At 37.2% G+C, this 21,694-nt stretch overlaps 1 protein-coding gene across 2 annotated transcripts in view; it reads right to left on the bottom strand.

Annotated features, from left to right (window-relative positions):
• The window catches only part of LOC124161207 (cadherin-87A-like), a 1,373,415-nt gene that overhangs the window by 551,223 nt on the left and 800,498 nt on the right, over positions 1-21,694 (bottom strand). For both annotated transcript variants that reach the window (XM_046537469.1, XM_046537470.1), the window contains one exon: positions 122-197. The gene's annotated coding sequence lies outside the window, so the exon portion shown is untranslated. The remainder of the gene's footprint in view (positions 1-121; positions 198-21,694) is intronic.

Here is a 21,694-nt window from a genome sequence, read left to right as displayed (position 1 = left end):
GTCTTAGGTGAATCCATATATTTAATATATGAATTCAGAACAAAGTAATGGTATGCCCAAAACCAACTTCCCTCTCCTGCTACAGATTAAAACCAAGCAAAAATACAATTTTCCTCCATACCTGTTGTGCGCTGTGGGCTCCGATGGTGGAATGAGCATAGACTTGGAACTGATCCAGATCAGGCCTCAATTAACACCTGAAATGATAGAAACAGAAATAAATATATCGGTCGAAAAAAGGATTAATTATAAATATTATCAATTTTATAAAATATCATACAATTTTGACGCATGGGAAGAGTGCAGATTCAGCATTGACAATTCTAGAAATAAATTCGCTCGAGAAAAAGAAGAAGCGAATCTCATAGCCACAATAGAAGAGGTGCTAACAAAAAATATTAATTAATATCATTAAGCGTTCACGCGAAGTAATTATTAAAAATACCATAAGCGAAATCTTCGTAGACAATCTTCGAGGAATAGGACGAGCTGACGAAAGATATACGGTAGTTACCTGGAAAAAATTACCATTTAATACAAAATAGAAAAAAATATTTACAAGTTTTAATTAGCCAAAGAAACCTATGGATTTGGTTTCAATACAATATATCTGGTGGCACAGTAACTGAGCTAATAAAGGACGAAAGGACGAGAAAATCCTGTTATAACCACAAAAATAAGCGAAACAGCTTCAAAAAGTGTCATAACCCTTGGTAAAGGAAAGATAATTTATTTCAGTTCTTCGGCATAGACAAAAACATATTCCAAAGTTTCCTAGAAAAAAATGTCTTCGAAAAGTTTTGATAATCCCCCGGATTTCTTTCCAAGAAAAAGAGATGTGAGCAAAGCACAACCAACGTGTCTGAAAATAAAAATATAATCCTCAATGTGATACGTGCATGGCATTTCCTTAAGAGATAAAAAGATCTTGTTCCATATTCACAGTCTAGGAGCTCAAAAATGTGTTAGTTAATTTAATTTTGGACGCCTAAGCATAATTGATGCATAATTTTAAATGAAAGAGGAGGCAATAATACAAACTCACAATGTTATTTATCGTAGATATCATTTTCCATTCAGTACAGATGATGGAATGAGAGATCTTGAGCTATATTCGCCACATGAAGGCGAGGTATGATTTTGTTCTTTCCCGGCGGATGGTACTTGTTAAATCTTTCCGGGTTTTCCACTGGGTGGACTGTTAGTAAGCCGACATTTGGTTAGCTATTTCTACTATCCTCCTCAGGATTCAAGATGGCAAAGGTTGCTATCGAAACTTAGGCCTGCAATCAACTTACCTGGTGAAAAATTTTCTGGTGGATTTCATATGAAGGCGAAAATTATAAACATAAAACGCACTTAAATATTATTTTTACACGACGAGGCGTAATAAACGAGTAAGGCTGCAGATCAGGATTGGATAATAATATACATTCAAATAATTACGCATATGTTGTCTTTTATTCCATGAGACAAATGACATTACAAGAGATTTTGAAGCATCCTCACTTATTTGGACCAAAAACAATAAATATACTACGTTGACTTACTTATTAATATCAATAAGATATTTCATCCATACAGCAGAAGAGATCTAAAGATATGCTTACCATTTGGGAGCTAGAATTAAGCATGTAAGATGACCCTGAATTAACCTTTCCCATTGAGACATAATTACGAGTAGTATTACAGATCAAGATATGTTAGTAATAAGATCTCAAATTGATAAATATCTACATGACTTTTTCTCTTTAGAACAGAATTCGGATTGAGATATCTTGATCTACACTCGCTACATGGGAGCCTTTATGTAAGCCATGGAGCTAGAGTTATGTGTGCTAGATGACTTTAAATTAACCTCTCCTATCCGGACATAATCAACGAATAAATTTACAGATCAAGAGCTGTTAAAAATAAGACCTCAAAGTGATAAATACATACATAATTATTTCTCTATAACAGAAATTGAAATGAAATATCTTGACCTACACTCACTACATGAAAGCTTCAAGTATTACTGTACGTCACGACGCTAGAATTATACATGCAAGATGACTTTGAATAAACCTTTTTCATCCGTACATAATCAACGAAATATTACAGATGAAGAGTCTTATATAGTAAGACTTCAAAGTGATAACTACATTAGTATTTTCTTTACAGAATAGTAGCTGGAATGAGATACTTTGAGTTACACACGCTACATGAACAGTACTTATGATAAGCCTAAGGTTATTTTTTTCGGTTCGAGGCATAATTAAGGCGTAATATCAAGGAACAAGGATGCTCCTCATGTGAAAGAACTTTTTTTTAACGCTTCCCCGGTCAGCACTCCCTTCCGCGATCCGATACAACTAAAATTTACTCCTACGCCTTCAGATGTAATTGGAAGCTCTGAAACTCTCTACCTACGTATTCATCAACGCCGGATTTCCACAAGCTCTAATTTTTCCAGTTTCTTTCTTTTATCGTTTTGCACCTCTCCCTACAGAGCAAAAACCTGAAGTAAACAAGCAGGTAAGCAAGCAAGGAGAGAGAGGTTGGTGGCCCTTTTCATACTCCGGAACCCACGTAACAAGCGAGGAAAATATAGTCAGCTCCATTCTCTCATACGCCACTTTGATTTTTTTATTTTCGCAAAAAAAACTCAAAGTACATGGAGAAGGCAGACATTTACACGGAGAGCGCACGATAAAATATTTGGGGTCGTTAGACACCACGCAAACGAGAAATGCACTGAATATTTCAGCGCGCGTAGAGTGAAGTAAGGATACCTTCAGGGCAATACAGAAAACGCGGCGCTACAAAGGGGGGGGGAGTGAGATCGAGCACTGTGGGATGTTAAAAAAAAGACAAAAACAAACGACTATCGCGACCCGGATTCGCACGCGAAAAGCGAGGATAGTAAGAGCAGAAGGAATTGAGAGAGAGGTAAAAAATACCGTGCCTGGTATAAAGCCAGCGCAGTGCGGCAGCAGGAGAAAAGCTAGAGCGAAGTTGGAAATACTACCTCACGCGTAATCGAGTTTTCAGATGGCATCAAAAATTAGCGCGCAATATCCTGGCGTTTTCCCGACTTAACCTCACCGAGCAGATTTATCCAACATCCACGCGGGACTGCGCAAGAGGCGAGACAAGCGCTTGCAGTAATGCAAAGATAGATATGCCGCCACACATGCACTCCATACATTGCGTTGAATAGGTTCTTGTGTCGGTGCTCTATGCAATGGATTATAACTGGTTACATTTCTCCTTGCATAAATTCTTTCGTCATCTCGATTTACGACCTGCTTCCCCTCCTCCTCGTCATATCTATTGATCATGTTCTACTCAAATCCGGAACTACAGCCCCTCAATAAAGGAATGTCAGACAATAAAAAAATGTGATGCTGAATGGCCAACTATATTTATTTTTTGAGAGAGTTGGCTGATATTAACTACGAGTACAGATTTTGAAGGTCTGATGCTGAATGAAATTCACAAATTCAACAGGCACGATGATTATCAAAATGCTATGTGATAACTGCCAGCAATCGATACAAAAACGAGATTTATTGATACGTCTCATGCTTTCAGAATTTTACAGAATTATATTTATATTCTGGTTGTCATATACCACCTTTGTTACCATTCATAAAATAGCTCGGCAATTTAATTGAAAATAAATTGGCGTATTCATAACAGCACACACCAAAAATTATAGCGTGGAAGGCAAAATTTAAACATAATGAGTTCCATAAAGTGTATAAAGATTCGACCGTATTTTGAAATTTTTATGAAAATAATACTGTCTCATATCTTCATGACACCATAAAGAGCAAGCTTTCGTTTCTGTATTCTATAAACGTTCCTAGCCCATTATAAAGAAAGTAATGAAGCAAAAAATAATTATTTGTTACTTGAGTGATCATATTTTGTCATAATGAGACACCAATCGAGACGAAAGGTGAAATATGTAATAAGAAGGAAATCTATCAAATTTGTAGAAAATATTATAATTTTCGATTTGACAAATTTGACTAACTCAAAATGTATAACTGTTAAACTTTTGTTTCTTTTATCAAAAATTGCTCTCAGATAAAAGCAGAAAAACGTGTTAGTCCAATGTGCTATGCTCTACCATACCATACGTTATTTAGCAAAATGCGTATATTTATTCTTTTTTTCAGATATCAGGGGCATGATTACGTGTGTAATATCAAATAAAAGAGGGAAAAAAGATAAAAATCTCCTCTACCTATCCTCCCGTTATCGCCAAACTCAATCTCTTTTGCGCTTAATCGTAGCCGCGCGCGATTAAGACACATGGGTGGACCTCTTTACAAAGCGAGGAGCTGCACTACTTACTCGTGCGGACGAACACAACGCGAGGCCTTTTTGCTCTAATTTTCTCTCCTCCTCTAGGTCTCACTGTACGTACCCACCTCCTCACACCCGCCCGACCGGAAAAAGCAGGCAATTTCGAGACTGGTGAGGTACCTAGAGGGGTAACCAAGGTAACAAATTACCGACGCCTAGTACACACAACGCCTCACCCCCTCTTTGTTGCACGGGTAGGTACCTCAAGGCAGCTTTAGGGAACCTCTTTCCTTTTTCCAACTATACCCGAGCACAAAGGTCTTGTTAAATTCCCATTGCCGGCAGCGTGATTTGTATCGGACCCTTTAGGGGGCTACTGCTGTCTCCTCACGTGATATCCTCCTTTAGGTTCCTTTGACCTCTTCCGCCCACACACGCAACCCTTGAGTTGAAAAAAAAAGAAAAAAATATTCTTTCCGATTTCTGCCCAGCGCCTTGAGATGCCCCTGCACCTTGAGAGGCACCTGCTCTCCTTGAGATGCTCTCAAGGAGAGTGGGTGCCTCCGTACACTGAGGCGCGAATGATTTGACCCAAATTGCTTGTTTATCGAAGAAGAACAGCCAGTACCTTTTTACATAAAACACTAGCCACTAGAAAGAGAAGTTCCAAAAGCAAAGCAATGAAAATATTTTACCTTAATTTGCCGTTTCAGACTTTAAGTCGTTGATTTAAAAGATTTTATCGTTAGCATGGAAAACTATGATCATTTGCCTTATGTCTGAAGGGAAGAAAACACCGAAAGGTGGAGGAAAACCCGGCGTTCATCGTTTTAGCTTTTTCCTAAAAAAAGACGCCTGCAAAAATAGCTCATAAAGTCCAACCCGACAAATAGAATTCTGTACTTATAGTGATTTCCACTCTAAGGGCTATTCCTTGAAACTCAAATATTTTCAAAGAATTTCAGATTTTTTTTATGTTTGCACAGTAGTAAAAAGACTTCCCTGGAATTTAATTACAACATTAAATTTCCGTTTTCTATTCAACAATTGGACAAGTAGACGATATATGCATGCTCAAGAATAAGCTAAGAAAAAAGTAACGTGGAAATTAGGAGAAGATAATCTGCAAGTCCAAGGAGTTTCTATAATAGATATGATAAGAGTGAAAATGCAAATAAAAGGCAGCCAAACCTCTTGCATAAAGTTCATTATTTTTGCACCAATATGAATCATTTACGAAAATCTATACGAAAACAAATACGAAAATTGGAACTAATCCATCAATCTCTTCCACAATTGTATTAAAATAAACTACTTTCCTTGCTAAAGCCTTTATTTGCAGCCACCTTATATATATTCCAGGTATTTCATGAAAACATGAATACTGTAACGTTTGATATTTCAATACCGTGATTTACTTTAGTTAGGTTGTTGTTGATTAAAAAGTATAGGGGCATTGTTGAGAAGATATATAAGCAAGGGAGAAAGTTGCTTGAAGGAGTGAGAGCATAAAAACAGTAATTTGAAGAAAAGAAAGTTTTTTTTTTGGAAAAAAACATTCCTTTGACGTTACAATATCTAAAGAATCCAATCAAAAATTTTCAACTACCGATGATGAATGACTCCAACGTCATACCACATTAATCTGAAGTAGGAGATCCGGAAGAAAGGAAAAAAAATTAAATTAAATATTAAAAATAAGATTGGATTAAAATGCACCGTTTAGCATTAAATATCACTAAACGCATCACGGCTATCTTTTCATGCACAAGTAAAAACTCATTTCCCGTACACGGTCGCATTAAATTGAAATTTTATGGAAAATAAAATGAAAAGCGATATTGAAAGAAATAGCATTTTCTAAGAATTAATCCGTGGCACAACATGTAGAAGTAAATTAGGACGCAGTGACGCGCTAGGGGGAAAAATATTTAGACCACCGATCAAATGCACCACATCATAAAATTAAGTATAGCCGATATTAGAGCCTGGATCTCTGATTTTTGGTCAAATGTGATATTTACATCGCCAAGCCTTCTTCCTTTTAGGCATCGGCAAACGGGAGATCCTGGTTCGAATTCCGGCTGAGAAAAAAGGATTGAGATTTTTCTCACAGTGAATTTCAGATTTGGTGTAAAAAAACGAAATAATATTAAACCACGTGTGCGCTATAACAATTAAATATTGTTCAATTTTCACAGATTTGTATAAAATAGAAAATATAAAATAAACAATGTATAGATATAAAAAATGAAATTAAAAGGTAAAAAAATTAATAATATTAAATACCGTGGGTACTATAGCAATTAAATATCATTGAATTTCCAATTATCTATGTTAAATAGAAAAAATAACGTCACGGCTAAAATGTTGCTCCAAAATACACAGGCGAAACACTATTTTTATGCACACATAGTGAAAAGGGTGCTTTGAACTAAAACGTATTAGAAGAAAAATAACCTGCTACATTTCAGTTCCCTTCACAGTGCTCAAAGGAGTCAATAAGTGACCCGCGTACTTCCTGCAATAAAGTGAATTTCGCGACGAGGAGGTAAAGAAACGAAATGAAAAAAAAGAAGATCCAATTTCCGAGCAACCGACGGGGCTGGTTTGATGGCGAGATTGAGAAAAAATGAGTTTATTTCTCTCTCGCCGTTGATTCGTCCTACACTCAAGCCCTGCTCAATATCCTGCTGCAGAGCCAACAGATTCAGCAAACGAAATGTGAGATATAGATTCATTCGCAAAGAGACTGCATTCGGAAGAACGGGAAATTGGACGGATATTTACTGACACGGACGTCGGAAAAATGCATAATTTTGCAGATCGGAGATGAATTGGGAGTTTGAATACCTAATGGACGAGATGCCGCTGTGTAAGTAAATTAATATAGATTCAATCACATCGAAAATACAAATCGAAGCATTCCCCTTTATCATACAAGCTTCGTAAATAATTATTACCTAATTACTCTATCGGTTAAGGTAGGTATAAATGTTTCGTAAATAGGTAACTTTGGTACGAGTCGGAAATAGAGAGAGGAAATATTTCTGAACGAGAAGAATTAGGGGTTCACTGTACGCTGAGGAAGAAGACGGTGAATTGACCACGAAACGAGGCAGCAACGTGGTAAACATAATAAAAGGAAAATTTGACGATTAAGTACCCAGAGTTTGACCAAGGAAGAAGAAGCTAAGACAAATCAAGAAGAAAATGGGGATGAAGAGCCTCAATGAGGTAATAGAATTAGCTTGGGATAGGGAAAAATGCGTGGTTGCAGTAAAACAATATTAGGATTGCATTATCATGTATGCATAAAGAAATTAGTACAACTTACGCACTTGAACATGTATTTCTGAGTACGATCATCAAGTGATCGCTCTGAAAGATTTACTCCAATCCTTTAACACAACCAGTGGCGTAACTAGGAATATGCCTTGGGGGAGATGAGGTGGGGAGGAAAGAGGTGGGTGAATGGGGGCTACCCCCAGGAAAGAGAGAGAATTTTTTAAGAGAATATTTTAAGAGAATATTACGTAGCCCAGTAACTATCTATGTAAATATCTCGGATAAATACCAAATGCATATGTGTGCAATAAGTCAGATTCTCCCAGTGAAGAATGGCACGAGGAGGTCAAAGGTATAACATTCAAATGCATGAAACCATAGCGGTTTACAATATCCAAACTAATTAAAGTTAAAAAAGACTCGAGTACGACGGTTAATTTTTAATGTTATCATTCATTTCTTTCCTAAGAATTTGACAATGCTGAAATTAACGGAAAGCACATATCTGCAACAATTTCAGAATATAAATGAGAGAATTTTTTCTCATTCACTCTTCGTTTCTCTTTCATTCCCTCGGGCCGTTCTCAAATTGAGTGGAATTCATCTCAGAGCCGTATTATATTTCCACTTTATCCTGCAGGGATAAAGGAAAAAATACTTAATTTCACTCCAGTCTCAATTAATGCGGTAAGATGAGATATTTCCCGAAAAGTCGAAAATTTTTCCCAAACTTGATTAAATGAAGCTTATTACAGTTAATCGCATCCTCATTATTTTTCGCTGAATATCAAATAGGCAAGCTATCAATTTGTTTCCCTTGGGGCAAAAAAAAGCTGTTCCGTATAACTTTAATAATTCATTTGCTTGTTTTATTAAAAATGAAAAAAATATAAGAGCATATTGATTTCCCGAATGCGATCGGTTAATTCAGCATGATGCAAATACAAATTCGGAAATACTTGCCTGTAATTTATTCTTATAATTCCCAAACATAATGAAGTTTGAAATTAAAGTAAATTGAAATTTGTGAGAGCAGATCGTAAAGTACGCTATGAAATAATGTCTATTGATAATTTTGTTCATCAAAAGAAAACTTTGACATTGTATAAAAAATTTTTGAATGCTACTGGCAGATAAAAAACGTACAAAATTATATCGAATGCAGTTTTTGGATTTACTGTCGAAAAATAACGAAAAACAAGAATTTATTCATTGAAGTATATTCCATGATAAAAGAACACAGATGGCAATTTGCACACCTTTAATTCAAAACTCAACAACCGACCATGGTTTCAACGTATTGTTTCACTTTCAATGTGATTCAACCAGCACTGTCACAGTTTATATGCCCATACCAAGGTTGGAGGTGGGGGGCATATGGAATTGGTGTGAGAGGAGTGGGAGGGGAAATAGTTTGGGTGAACAAATGCATGAAGACCGATAGCAGAAACTTGTTGTCCTACATTGGCATGGGTATAAATACTGAGAAGTGATGGTTGCATCACCTTGAAAATGACACAATATGTTGAAACCATGGTCGATTGTTGAATTTTGAATTAAATATGTGGAAATTATCATTTGTGTTCTTTTATCATGGATATATTGAACTTCAAAACCAATCCTGAAACGATTTTATAAGTATATTCCGATACGAAAAGAATAAAAACAAATTTTAAACATTGTATTAGCATCGAAAATAGAACATACATTATAATAGTTATATTAGTTAAATAAAGGTATTCATGGAGAAAACTTCAGCATGCCACGATTTTCCGAGGACATAGTTGAGTCAGAAAGGGATTTGAAAGTTAGAGTGGGTACAGCAATGGGTATATATCACCTGAAGATAAGCACAAAGAAAACCACGATATAACTATGCATGTAGCAGAAGTGAAAAAGTCAAGACTAACATTACAATAGGAAAACAAAAAAAATTGAAAGCACTCATTATTTTAATTGTAGGCTTTCCTATCTGTTTAAATTTTCTAAAACTATCAGGAAGTTGGGGTTTCAAAGTTGGCCTTGGATTTTGGATACAGCACAGACATGCGCGCCTTGCGAATAATTCCCCTGGGGGTAGAACCAGAGTCCAAGAAGTTCTTCCTCCATTGGTACAACTCTACCGACAAAGCCTCTACGTTACCTTCGATGAATCAATTCAATGATCATAACTTCTTCATAGCTATTCAATGAGGGGAATATACAAGGTTGAATAAAATTGCCGACCTATATCGTAATTAAAATATTCTACCGATTAAGGTAGGTTCCCATGTAATTATGAACTATTCTGACAGTCTACACTCTTTCATAAACTCACCTCTGACATTAACAATAAGACCAGATTAACTTCAGTTTATTTAAAAATCCTGTTCAGTAACTTCTTCCACCCAACATTCCACTCTCCCACATTATTTTCGACATACCCTACCAGCTCAGAACTCGCTCCATCCATACCGTCTGCCTCATCCACATCTCATCTAGAAGCTGCCTCTATCACCCACCATTACGAGCACTTCGTCGTTCCTCCTCTCCATCCACATCACCTTCTCCATTCTTCTCCACACCCACAGTTTGAACGCCGCCAGTCTTTTCTCGTTCTTCTTCCTAAGGGTCCATGTTTCCGCACCGTAAAGCGCAACATTCGAGATCAAACTATTCACAAGCGTTTTCTTGAAACTCCTACATAACGATCCTCTTATAATTTTCTCGCTGTTCATGAACACCTCCTTTGCTAACGCAATTATCTTCCTGATGTCCTTACTCCTGTATCCGGATACCTCTAATGTTCTTCCCGGATAGTTTAATTGCTCTACCAGCTCAAGTTTTTACGCAACTACTTTTATCTTGAGTTTCGACCTATACGACCTTTTCTATTCCATACCGGCCTCTGTACAAGAGGTCGTTATGATCCGTGGCCTGCGGTGGCGTTTAAGAAAGCGTATACCTAGTCTTTGAACGACAGGAGTGGAGGATACTCGAAGGCTGGTGGAATACAAAGGGAAAAATACGTAAAGAGAGCATAGAAGCACTCTAGGTCTAGGGATAATGGAAGGTATAGCGAGCCCATAGGAGCGTCGCTAATTGCACGAGTCAATGCCAGCATGCATGTGCGACGATGAATGGATAGTTAAGCGGGATGGAGCGAATGAAGAGTACCCACGTGTTCTAGGATACATTCACGACTGAGCTGCCTAGAGACGCAGGTATATTCACGGCCACGCATGCAAACTAATTCACTTTTTGATTTTTTTTATTAAAAATAGGCACTAGGACTGTATTTGAGTTCTTTTGTTTTTCTGAGTTGATGCTATAGAATACTACGCTCGAGTCACGGAATTCAATAATATGAGATAAAACAAATGACTAAAGGCTGAATCGGAGACTGAGAAAAAACATAAGAGGATTGATACTTTGGCTTAAAAGTAAAGGTTAAAGCGATCAGTTCGAGCGTTCAAAGTTGAACGAATGGGAGGGGAGAGAAAACATTTCGGATGGTTTGATATGAGGATGAATTTACATTTATTTTCATAATTCGCATTATCGATGCATTTGATTGATGAATTAAATGTCACAAGAACGTCGAGAGCATGTAGCAATGATGGAAAACAGGGAGAATGAGGAACGAAGAAGAGCAGTAGGGGAAAGATTGGAGAAACTTAAGGGGTGGTACATTGAATTGCATGAATGTAACTTTGAGAAAGTAGATAAAGGTAAATGGACTGTAGATAGGTTGTTGCGTGAGGGATGATGGAAAACAGAGATAGGATGAGTGACGGAGAGTCGTAGCGAAAAGATTGAATTAAATTAAGGGAAAGGTACATCGAGCTGCACAAATGTAAAGCCTGAATCACATGGTCATTTTTTTCCTTCCCTCAGAATAATAGTTCTAGCGATAGGTTTTCATTGATCAAAAGAGTGATCGATCATTTTCTGAATCACACGGTCATTCCCACCGTCCCTTTTACCATCGCTAATGCCGTAACTTTACATGGTTAAAACTGTCGTTCAATTAAAAGCCAAGCGTGGCGTTATAATCGCCCTTAGCGGCCGTGCGTTTCGATTGGCTGAGGGATAGCTCGCGATTGCCGGTGCTGTCCCTCTAAAGGTATGGAAAAAAAAAGGCTCAACGGCAGCGCTGTAGTTGGGCCGGTACGACGTATCCCCTAAAATCCCAACTCGTCATAAACGTACCGGTTAAACTACCTTTTTAAATCTGTAAAAAAATAGCCCTTCTGTAAATACCCGATGGATTTCAGAAAAACGACGTACACCCTACAATCCCAACTCGATATAAGCGTACCGGTCAAGCCACCTTTTCAAATCTGTAAAAAATTAGCCCTACTATAAATTGTCCAATGGATTTCAGAAAGAAAAATCGGAACTGATCATTTACTTATTCAGAATTATCTCGTGGCACAACTTGGAACTAATGTCAGAGTAGGAGTTTGACATTTTAACCGTGACCAGATGTATAATACATGTTCAAATGTTGGCAAATTTTGGTGAGTAACGCCTACATTTTATTCCCAACTACAGCACTGCTCAACGGTGAATGTTAAAGAAACGTTACAATAACGTTTAATGGAAGTAGCCAGAGAGTTGATGGAATGTAAGGGGATGGAGGAATGTCGAATACTCCTTCCAAAAAGATTGGAGAAACATAAGGGAAGGTATATCGAATTACATGAATATAACGATGAATGGTGAAGAAACGTCACAAGAACGTTGAGTGGATGTTGCGGTACGGATGATGATAAAATTAAGGGGATGGAGGGACGTCGGAGGGTTGTCATGGAAAGATTGGAGAAGCCTCACGAATGGAAGTTGCTGAGGGAAGAAGATAAGGCAAACAAGCACGTGGATGACGTGATGCATGGAGAAATCGGGGAGAGGAAAAGAGGCAGAAAAAAAATCCCAGGAGATTGAATAATTTCGAAGCCCTCTCGATGCTGAACGCTAGACTTATCTCCAACGCTATCGATCAGCAAAAAAATATACCTACACGGAGTAGAAGGCAGGGATGCGAGCTTTGCAATAGGGATCCGGCAAAATTTAAAAAGGCATGCGATAAAAAAATAGATTGAAATTCTCCCTTTAACGGTGGCTTGCGGCGCCGGGCAAAAGAAAGTACTTATGAGTGCGCCTTTCAACCTAGATCTCCACTTTCTCTTCCACAGAATAAAAAAAATACGAATGCAAAACGGGCGTTTTTATTCAACCACTCCATCGTTCGAAACAGACGAGTACTCTCTCGCAAACGTCGAACCCCTGACTGAGGCATCATTATTTCTCCCACTCATCAAGCAGTATTCAATATCAGTATCCCACTCGTGGTACTTAGAAAGACTAAAGTCACATAATCTATAATATATACAAAATAGTATATCTTGCATAAGTCTACTCGGATTGCAACCGAAGTTAGTACCTAGGCGCAATTACGGTCCCAAAGAACCGTACTTCATGCTGTGTCCGACGCGTCCTTTACGTCGATTCCTCATTATTCCGATGCGTTGGTTACGTCACGTCATACAACTTCTGTGGTTAAACATCCTGTGGTAGAAACACCTTTTGACACGCTCAAAAGGGAAAGCATAACTAAAAGGATTCTACACTTATCTTTTAACCCTCTTGCTGCAAACCTTATTGCAGGGGAAAGTTTCTCGGGTTTCCACCGGTTTATGTCGTCCATGTCTCCCGACGTTTCGATCCGCGACTTGCTGATCATCCTCAGGGGATCTTCCGAATGATTCGGAAGAGGATGATCAGTAAGTCGCGGATCGAAACGTCGGGAGACATGGACGACATAAACCGGTGGAAAACCCGAGAAACTTTTCTCCAACTGATACCCCGGGAAAACCTAAGATCATACTTATTGTTGGGATATGCGTTCACGCGACGTTTTTGGTCAACGCATTTACGGACATCGTAATGATCAATGTAGTGGATCGGGGTATAACCTGATCCGGTGCGCGGTGTATGGAAATAGTTTTTTCCATTGTTTGCTGCTAAATATATACATCATCATCATATCAACTTTGCTCCTTTACCTTAAAATCCATTTTAAACAACATTTGACCATTAATTCCATCTTCCAAGTTTCCCAATTCTCTGGGTACTATCCTTCCCGATGTTTTTCACTTCATTCGCCAATAAACAAATGAATTAAAAACATTTAGCTTAAAAATTATTGATAAATTAATTCTCGGAGTATAGGTCAAATGTATATAATACAAAAAAGTTGTTAGCCAAGGTTTCACCTTATTTAAAACCATCATCAGGGCTATGAATGAAAATATGAAAACAATAAAATACAATGGTAAGTATACGATATTGTTACATAAAATAAAATAAATACATATTATTTACAATATTGTTCTTGTATATTATTGTGTTTTCATGTTTGCCCTGATGATGGTTTTAAATAAACTGAAACGTGGGCTAACAACTTTTTTGCATTACATACATTTGACCTATACTCCAAGAATTATTTTATAATCAATTAAATGAGGTCAATATAAGAGGAGAAGAAAAAAAACCTAATTAAAAATTATTTGAAAACATTACGCTTGAAGATGGAACACAGCAGTAAAACCTGACGGCCTCAGTGGCGGTGCGGTAAACCGAGGGTCGCGAGTTCGATCCCGCCTGGGTATTGCATTGTAGGCCCTATGGGGTCTGATCTTTTTCGTTGTTGTTCGCTACATTCCCTAGCTGAAAAGGCGTTAAATGCGCTGTTTTCGGGGGAGTGAATATTTAAGATTGAATATTAAATATATAGACTTCACATTTCATTTGATGGCGACCGAACTGCTCAAAGGGATTGCATGGAAGATGCCCAAATCCATTCTATACAGGGCTGATTTCTGTTCCGACTTTGGTCGATATTTAATCAGTTTTCAAAAAAGTCCTCGGTGGGTTGATGAGTGCAATGCGATCCTCTTTTTCCAATATTTTGCGGCAAAATATTAGCAAGTGTAGGGGTCAGCATTGAAAAGTTATAAATTTGATAGTTCACATCATAATTGATGCAAATTTCGGTTAACACCCCTAATTATGTATACCTTATTTCCCCGTCAAACGCAGATCAATTCAAAATCCACTATTTCATGATTAACTTTGTGGTATTGGATATCACACAATTACTTATATCACTTCTTTTTTTTACAGAGCCCGGGTTTCGATGAATTATCATCGTCTTCAGGCGCAAATCAAAAAGGTTCTGGTGCTCTGTAAAAAAGAAGTGGTATAAGTAATTGTGTAATATCCAAGAAAACTTAGCAGATCAAATTGTCCATCAGCGACGCGAATGCCGACATTTGTAGACAAACACATGACAAATATAAAGAAAAATGACAAATATAGTAACTATGACAAATTAATTGTCGATGTACAAAATTTGCAGGCTCTGCGTCTTGGAAAGACTGATTCACAGTAAACTATCGACGGGAGATTCGCCATACAATATGTAGTCCACTCTCCGCAAAAAACTAGAAATGAGAAAACTTTGTACACCAAGGGTAGTTTATTCCATTGGGACGGATTTCATCGGTGATTTTAGCATGGAGAACTTGAATCACATCGCCCTGCTTGACACCAGGTGACGATTTTCGTAATCAGCTGTGAATCAAAAATCACTACACCCTTCAATGGAGACAATTGGTCGGATCTATCGGTTGGGAGAGGTGACTGTAGACGACACTCAACATCTACTGAATAGGGTTATTTCCTTCATCAAAGAAAACGAAAGGCATTGATTGCGATTCGTTACCCACCATTAGTGTATTCATAATATACAATTATTTGGTTTTAGTAATCCCATTTTCGACGAATGGCAATGGTCAATTTAAACCGCATTTGAAAAAGGCCAGATTGGCGCCCATGCGATGCCACTCCACGTGACGTCACAGGGACCTAGTTTCTATACGAGTAGATAGGAGTTTTACATCGTCTGAGATTACCAATGCATGAGGCACAGAGCTCAGGGAAACCTCACTTAATAATCACCTATTAAAACTGCCTTTGGTCGGAAAGTTTCCTTCGTTTGATAACGTATTAATAATCCTTATTTAAGCCAAGCGCTACCTGATAGCAGCCTGCATTGTATCAGCGCTCAAAGCCTCGCTCCTAGGTCATCTCACACGCCGACAGAGGGAACCAGAATGACGTCACGCGGCGTTTTCCCCGCATTCATACTTAGTCGTCGCGTTCTCGCGCGCTTGAAAATTTTCATTTAACCGCTAAAAATAGATATCGTCATTTAAAAATCTAAAAGCGTGAAATACGTACTCCAGAAGTAATAATCTTTCGATTTAAGCAATAAAAAAATAATACGAAACCACCCAATTGATGAAGGGAGTGGGAACGTGCCCGTGATAGTTAATCTTTGGATAAGTAGCGTATCTGCGACGTACACTAGGTCGACACCCGCCAGGGATACTCTGCTTTGATGCCGACTTTTGTAGACCCATTTAAATGCGCGGTGGGTGACATCACATTTAGAGAGCGTCTTGAGGATCCTCTTTTGCAATCGTGCTCCTGGTTTTTGGCAGATCGGATTGGGTATCCCAAACATTTCAGCTCAATTGTCTAACATTTAGAGGTAGCTCAAGAGCATGCATTCAATAACATTAAATTTTCCCAATTTTTTGAAGTAATATCATTTTCAGGGGTAACGCACAATTTTGCAGCCCAATTGTTTAACATTTAACATCGCCGCGCCCTCTATTATTCCCGTGGCCATCTATTATTCAAATATTATTACTTTTCAGTGCTTGTTACGTAAAAGCGTGGTCTTGTGGTGATTAAGGCCTTCTAGCAATTTTTAAGACAGCGGTAATAATAAGCTCTTTCAAAAATGTGATGTGCGCCCGAGTTGATACCGTCTATGGTGATTTTCTAAATACTTTCACACTTGCCACAGAAAAGTCATTGTTTCCGCGAGGTAAAACTATTCATAAATTTTGCTTGGCTACTTTTTTTATAGATAGAATGAAGAGAAATAGGCCTTATTGTGATATTATGAGGAGCCTTTGAACGGAGGGGAGACCAAATTACTACTCCTTAAATACTTCATCGGTAGTTATACTTAATAATAATACTATCGATATAATGCTTTATAACAAAGATATAACTTAGGAGTATAATGTTAAATATATTGTACAAAAACTCTTGAGGGTGAAATTTGAATTATTTGTCATATATTTGTCATGTTATTAGGTCATCCACGTGCTGTTGCAATCATATAAAAAATTATTGTTCCGTCGCCTGCCATTATTTTGATCCACAATTCGATTTCAAGATTTAATATTTGAGCGCGTCCATTAACGATGACCTAATTCGGTTCGTAAAACGGATCAAGAGTAACATTTTTCCTCTTTCCTCAATCAAGAGCCTCATAGAAAAGGATCCCATGAAACTTTGATTACGGTTTTATGGAAAAAATTATCTCGCGGCCCTCTATTATCCAAATGTTATTACTTTTCAGTGCTTGTTACGTAAAAGCGTGGTCGTGTGGTGATTAAGACCTTCTAGTAATTTTTTGATGTTGGATTCATAAAGTGAGCAATTGGTGACTTTTTGATAAGTTATCAAAGTTCTTCTACATCTAGAGATCGCTTGTAATTAGTATTTCAAAGAAATCGGATAAAAGTTATGTACCTTCATGCTATATTATTCGGTTTGCTTATTTCCTCGCCTTTATTCCATTGGGTTTTTTCCCATTCGTTAATGTCACTAGTAAAGTCTATTAACAAGAATGCGTTCGCGAATCCTAGAGGTCTTGGAATGCCATTAACTTTTTAATGTGTAAAATATAATAAATAAATCATCGATTAACATATTAATTATATTAAAAATCTTTCCATGCTTACCTTTCATAGATGTAATGTTGATTTATTAATTTTTTCCTTAGCTGAGCTTTTCTGCTTGAGATAGATTTATTATTTTACCCCAATTTATTCGACAACATAGCACACCATATTACTTGAGGAGAATCAATCCTAAATTAGCCCATCTTTTGCTTCTTCCATGAGAAATATATTCAGTTTTTTGAAAATTCACTGGTGATCATTATTCCTCAAGTGCTGGGAGAGACAAAATTCTTAATTCATGCAGCGAAATATTCTGTGATCATTTCATACTGCATGCATTCACTAGAAGCATTAAGATAAGATAATGCAACACTTACGCATTTTGTTTTAAGAATAAGGCCAGTAATATTCTATAATGCATATGCTCTGTTCAAAAATATGGGCTTTTGTTATTATAATGTTTGGAAGGAAATTTCTTAGCTTTTCTACAAAAACACACACTTTATTGCCGACTAGTTTCGGTTACACTGTACCATTTTCAAGATTACTAGTCTTGAAAATGGTACAGTGTAACCGAAACTAGTCGGCAATAAAGTGTGTGTTTTTGTAGAAAAGCTAATAAATTTCCTTCCAAACATTAAATATGGAATTCTACAAAGTAAAGGCCTCAACAATTCAGTGCATTTTGTTATTATCATCTCTTAAAATTTGGAATCCCTCTCCCTCTGCGCGTTCGTCACTCAATTTTTCACTGGTATGTACGAAAACTTTCGCATTGTAAAACGGCTGTAATATATAAAACGACCTAGTAATAAACAGGCTAAGGTAATTATACATGGGATATTTTGGAAATTAGATCATTTTTCCATGCATCATCCTGTTTACCACACTATCTAATGACTCCTAATAGCTCTGACGCTCTTCCTTCTGGGATTTAAAAAATAATTTCTACATTTAATAATTTCGTTTTTATATTTCATCAGATGGGCCGTAAAAAATCATTTTCTTCTGTTTTTTACTGATTCCATCTGACACCAATTTCACCCTCAGCGCCAGAGAGGGGTTGAATCTCCTAAAAATTCTGAATACGTCCGACATCTGCTTACTTTTTTTACCTAAATGAAACACGTATGATCCGAGGTGGCATCAGCGACCGTGTGTACGATTTATTTTTTCCGAAACGTGATTCCATCTCTTCCAGTATATTTTTTTATTTCTCTCCCAGGACGAAATTATTTCACCTCGGATTTTTGAGCCGGATCCTTGGATTATTCCCTATGTTAATAATAACGTGATTTCACCCTCTTTTGGAATTGAAATGAAGATCGCGTCGGCGGCCCGCCGCACCCGGAGGATTTGCTCGAAAAGAGGATTCCTGCCAGAGACAGGAATGAGAGATTAGTCAGATTCGAATTTTTTTAAACAGAATCCATCTTTTATTTGGTGCATTCTCTTCCGTTACTAAATACGTTGATTTCATTATCTTCTGTTTGGTTCTTAGGTTCTCTCCTCACCTGCCTTACACTTAATATTTCTTATTCAATATAATTTTTTATTTTTAGGCTAAATTAATTTCTGAATACTTATAACTTTTTTCTAGAACTGAAATTTAATTTGATCATTCCGTGCTGACTATTTACTAACAACAACCATAGTGTAGCTACTGTGATATCACTATCACCTTGACTATGACATATTAGTATCGAAACCACGGTTAGTGTTTCTCCTTGTTTCGCAGCACTGTATTGAATTTCTCTTAGTTGTTTTTCGGGTTAGCTGCGTCGAAGTTGAGTTTTGATGACGTTGCGTGGCTTAGTCTTTATCTGAAGAGGTAAGCAGTATAGGGCACGAAACTTCATCTGAAATCAACTAACGCACGCAGCTAACCTGAAAAACAATGAAGAGAACTGGTTAGTGTTAATAAATACTGAGAGATGGAAAAAGTACGAAAGAAATTGAAGAAGAAAGAAGAAAAAGCCAGTAAAATAGCACAGGCGAAGAGGGCTTTCTAGAGAACATGCGTATCAATCAATTTTTTTTTTTTATCAATTCACTGAATTTCTTTTTGAAAACTTCATTTCAGTTGACCACGGCAGAAACTCAACATTATTCGTATTAAATAAATGAATTTTTTTTCGGGGCTCCTAAATATCAAGGTACTAAGTGGATATATATCTAATTTAATAATCTCCACATTGGTAACCCTGACAAAATGAATTTGGTAAAACATAGGTGAAAGTGGTTTTGCAGCCTGACGACGTGCTTCGACGAGGATACAAGAATAAAATGACCAGCTTCATCATCAACTACTTGATTCCTATCCAAGACGCAGCCATTATTATCCTTAACATTGTTGCCAAGCAGGATTTGCTTGTTTAAATGTATCCAACATTAGACTTGATTTGCAGCGGGAATAGAAAAAAGGCTCCAATAAAATGTATGCGTATTCAGTAAACTCATTTAATAATCTCCACACGTGTATCGCAACAATTTCATCCACTTAAATTTGAAGCTTTTTCTAAAAATCCGTATTCCAAAAGTTTTTATAAAAAAGACTCCGAGATATACATGTTGATTTCCATTAAGAGAGGATTACAGCATTTTAAATAAAAAAATCGAAGAGATGCAGTATTCGTGGAATGTACAAGATTCCATTACCTTTCAATAGAACGCAGTGAAGATACGCTATGCTACAAAAATACAACGATACGACCTTCAAGTATCCACAATTCAATGGAAAACTAAACTGAAAATATATAAAACGTACGACGAATCAACGGCAATAATTTAAATAATTCAGAGCCCTCAATATGAGTGCCACACTCAACATCATGAACGATGCCCATTGGATTTTATTTTTTCGCATCCGAGGTTATATATTATTCACGGCACTTTACGGATGAACAATTCGCGTAACGTAATTTTAATGACTGGTTCTTACTAAAAGCTTTCGAACAAGCTTTTCGATGGTCATTAAAATTTGTAAAATATTCAACGAAAACACTTTACGCATGAAATATTGAAAAACGACGGGTGGAAGTCGATAAGCAAGACTCGATGGATAGCCCTAAAATTAGCGATACTTTTAACAATGCATCACATATTTTTCAGTTGAATGGCGAAATTTTTCTGTCGTCATCGTTTCCCAAGCAAAGGATTTTTCTGCCGCCTAGTCACGTGGGAAGAAAATAAGAGGAGCACAATACACAACAATCATATGTGACATTCGATCATTAACTATCATGATCTCTTCATCATGATCATTTACAGATCATGACAAATCATGATATATTTTTTATTTTCAGCTTATTAAAACAACTTGTCTGTTTCCACACTATTTTATTTTTACCGACGATGGTTTCGGCAGCTTGTGCCATTGCCAAGGTCCTTGACAATGGCACAAGCTGCCGAAACCATCGTCGGTAAAAATAAAATAGTGTGGAAACAGACAAGTTGTTTTAATAAGCTGAATATCAAAGATTTCCACCGCATCAAACCGGACACTGTATCTTTTATTTTGTATTTTATTTATTTATTTCTGTACCACCAAAATAGTACCACAGGCTTTCACTCGGGGTTTTTTAATTGACAATTGGCAAAACGTACACGAACATCCAAGCCCTGAATGGGGGCAACCTATCCAGGCGGGACTCTAACCCGTGACCTCTTGTGAGGCAGGCATGTACTCTACCTAAAAGGACAACGATCGCAATTTGTAGCGAGGGAAATAAATGTACGTCGTTGAACATCAGAAAAATGCAGCTTCTATATTTGAATAGTTTACCTCATTTCATTATATTTACGACATAAAAGTAGCAGGAATAAAATTATCAAACAGTTTTGAGCCACACTCAATCATAAGCAAATTGATATTCATGCAGTCAGTATTTTCGCTTTACCAGGTTCCATAGTTGAAAGATTCCCTTCCTCCGCCTGTTGATCTATCTTGCCAATCTGATAATCTCTAATATCACTTCCTATACATTTCTTACTATTGATCCGATTCTCCTTATTTTTATGTACTTGTTTTCCAAATTTTTTAAAGATTGGTTTCTCGATATTTTTAATATATTTCATTCTCGACATATTTTATGCATCTGATTCTCCTTACATTTCATGTAATTGTTTCTCGTTGTACGAGGGTTATGCCAAAAAGTCCGATTCGCCATAACTATTTGTATTTGACACCAAGGAGAAAAGAAGCATGCGCACCGACTCGCGGCATCCCTTGAACGTCAAGCGCCGCGCCGCTATGAGCGTTGTTGCCGTTGCTATGTGCTGTTTATAGTTTCAGTTCA

This window comes from Ischnura elegans, chromosome 6, assembly GCF_921293095.1.
Source record: "Ischnura elegans chromosome 6, ioIscEleg1.1, whole genome shotgun sequence".
Lineage (NCBI taxonomy): Eukaryota > Metazoa > Arthropoda > Insecta > Odonata > Coenagrionidae > Ischnura > Ischnura elegans.
Note: the sequence above shows the minus strand (reverse complement) of the source record. Positions and strands in the feature narration are given on the sequence as shown.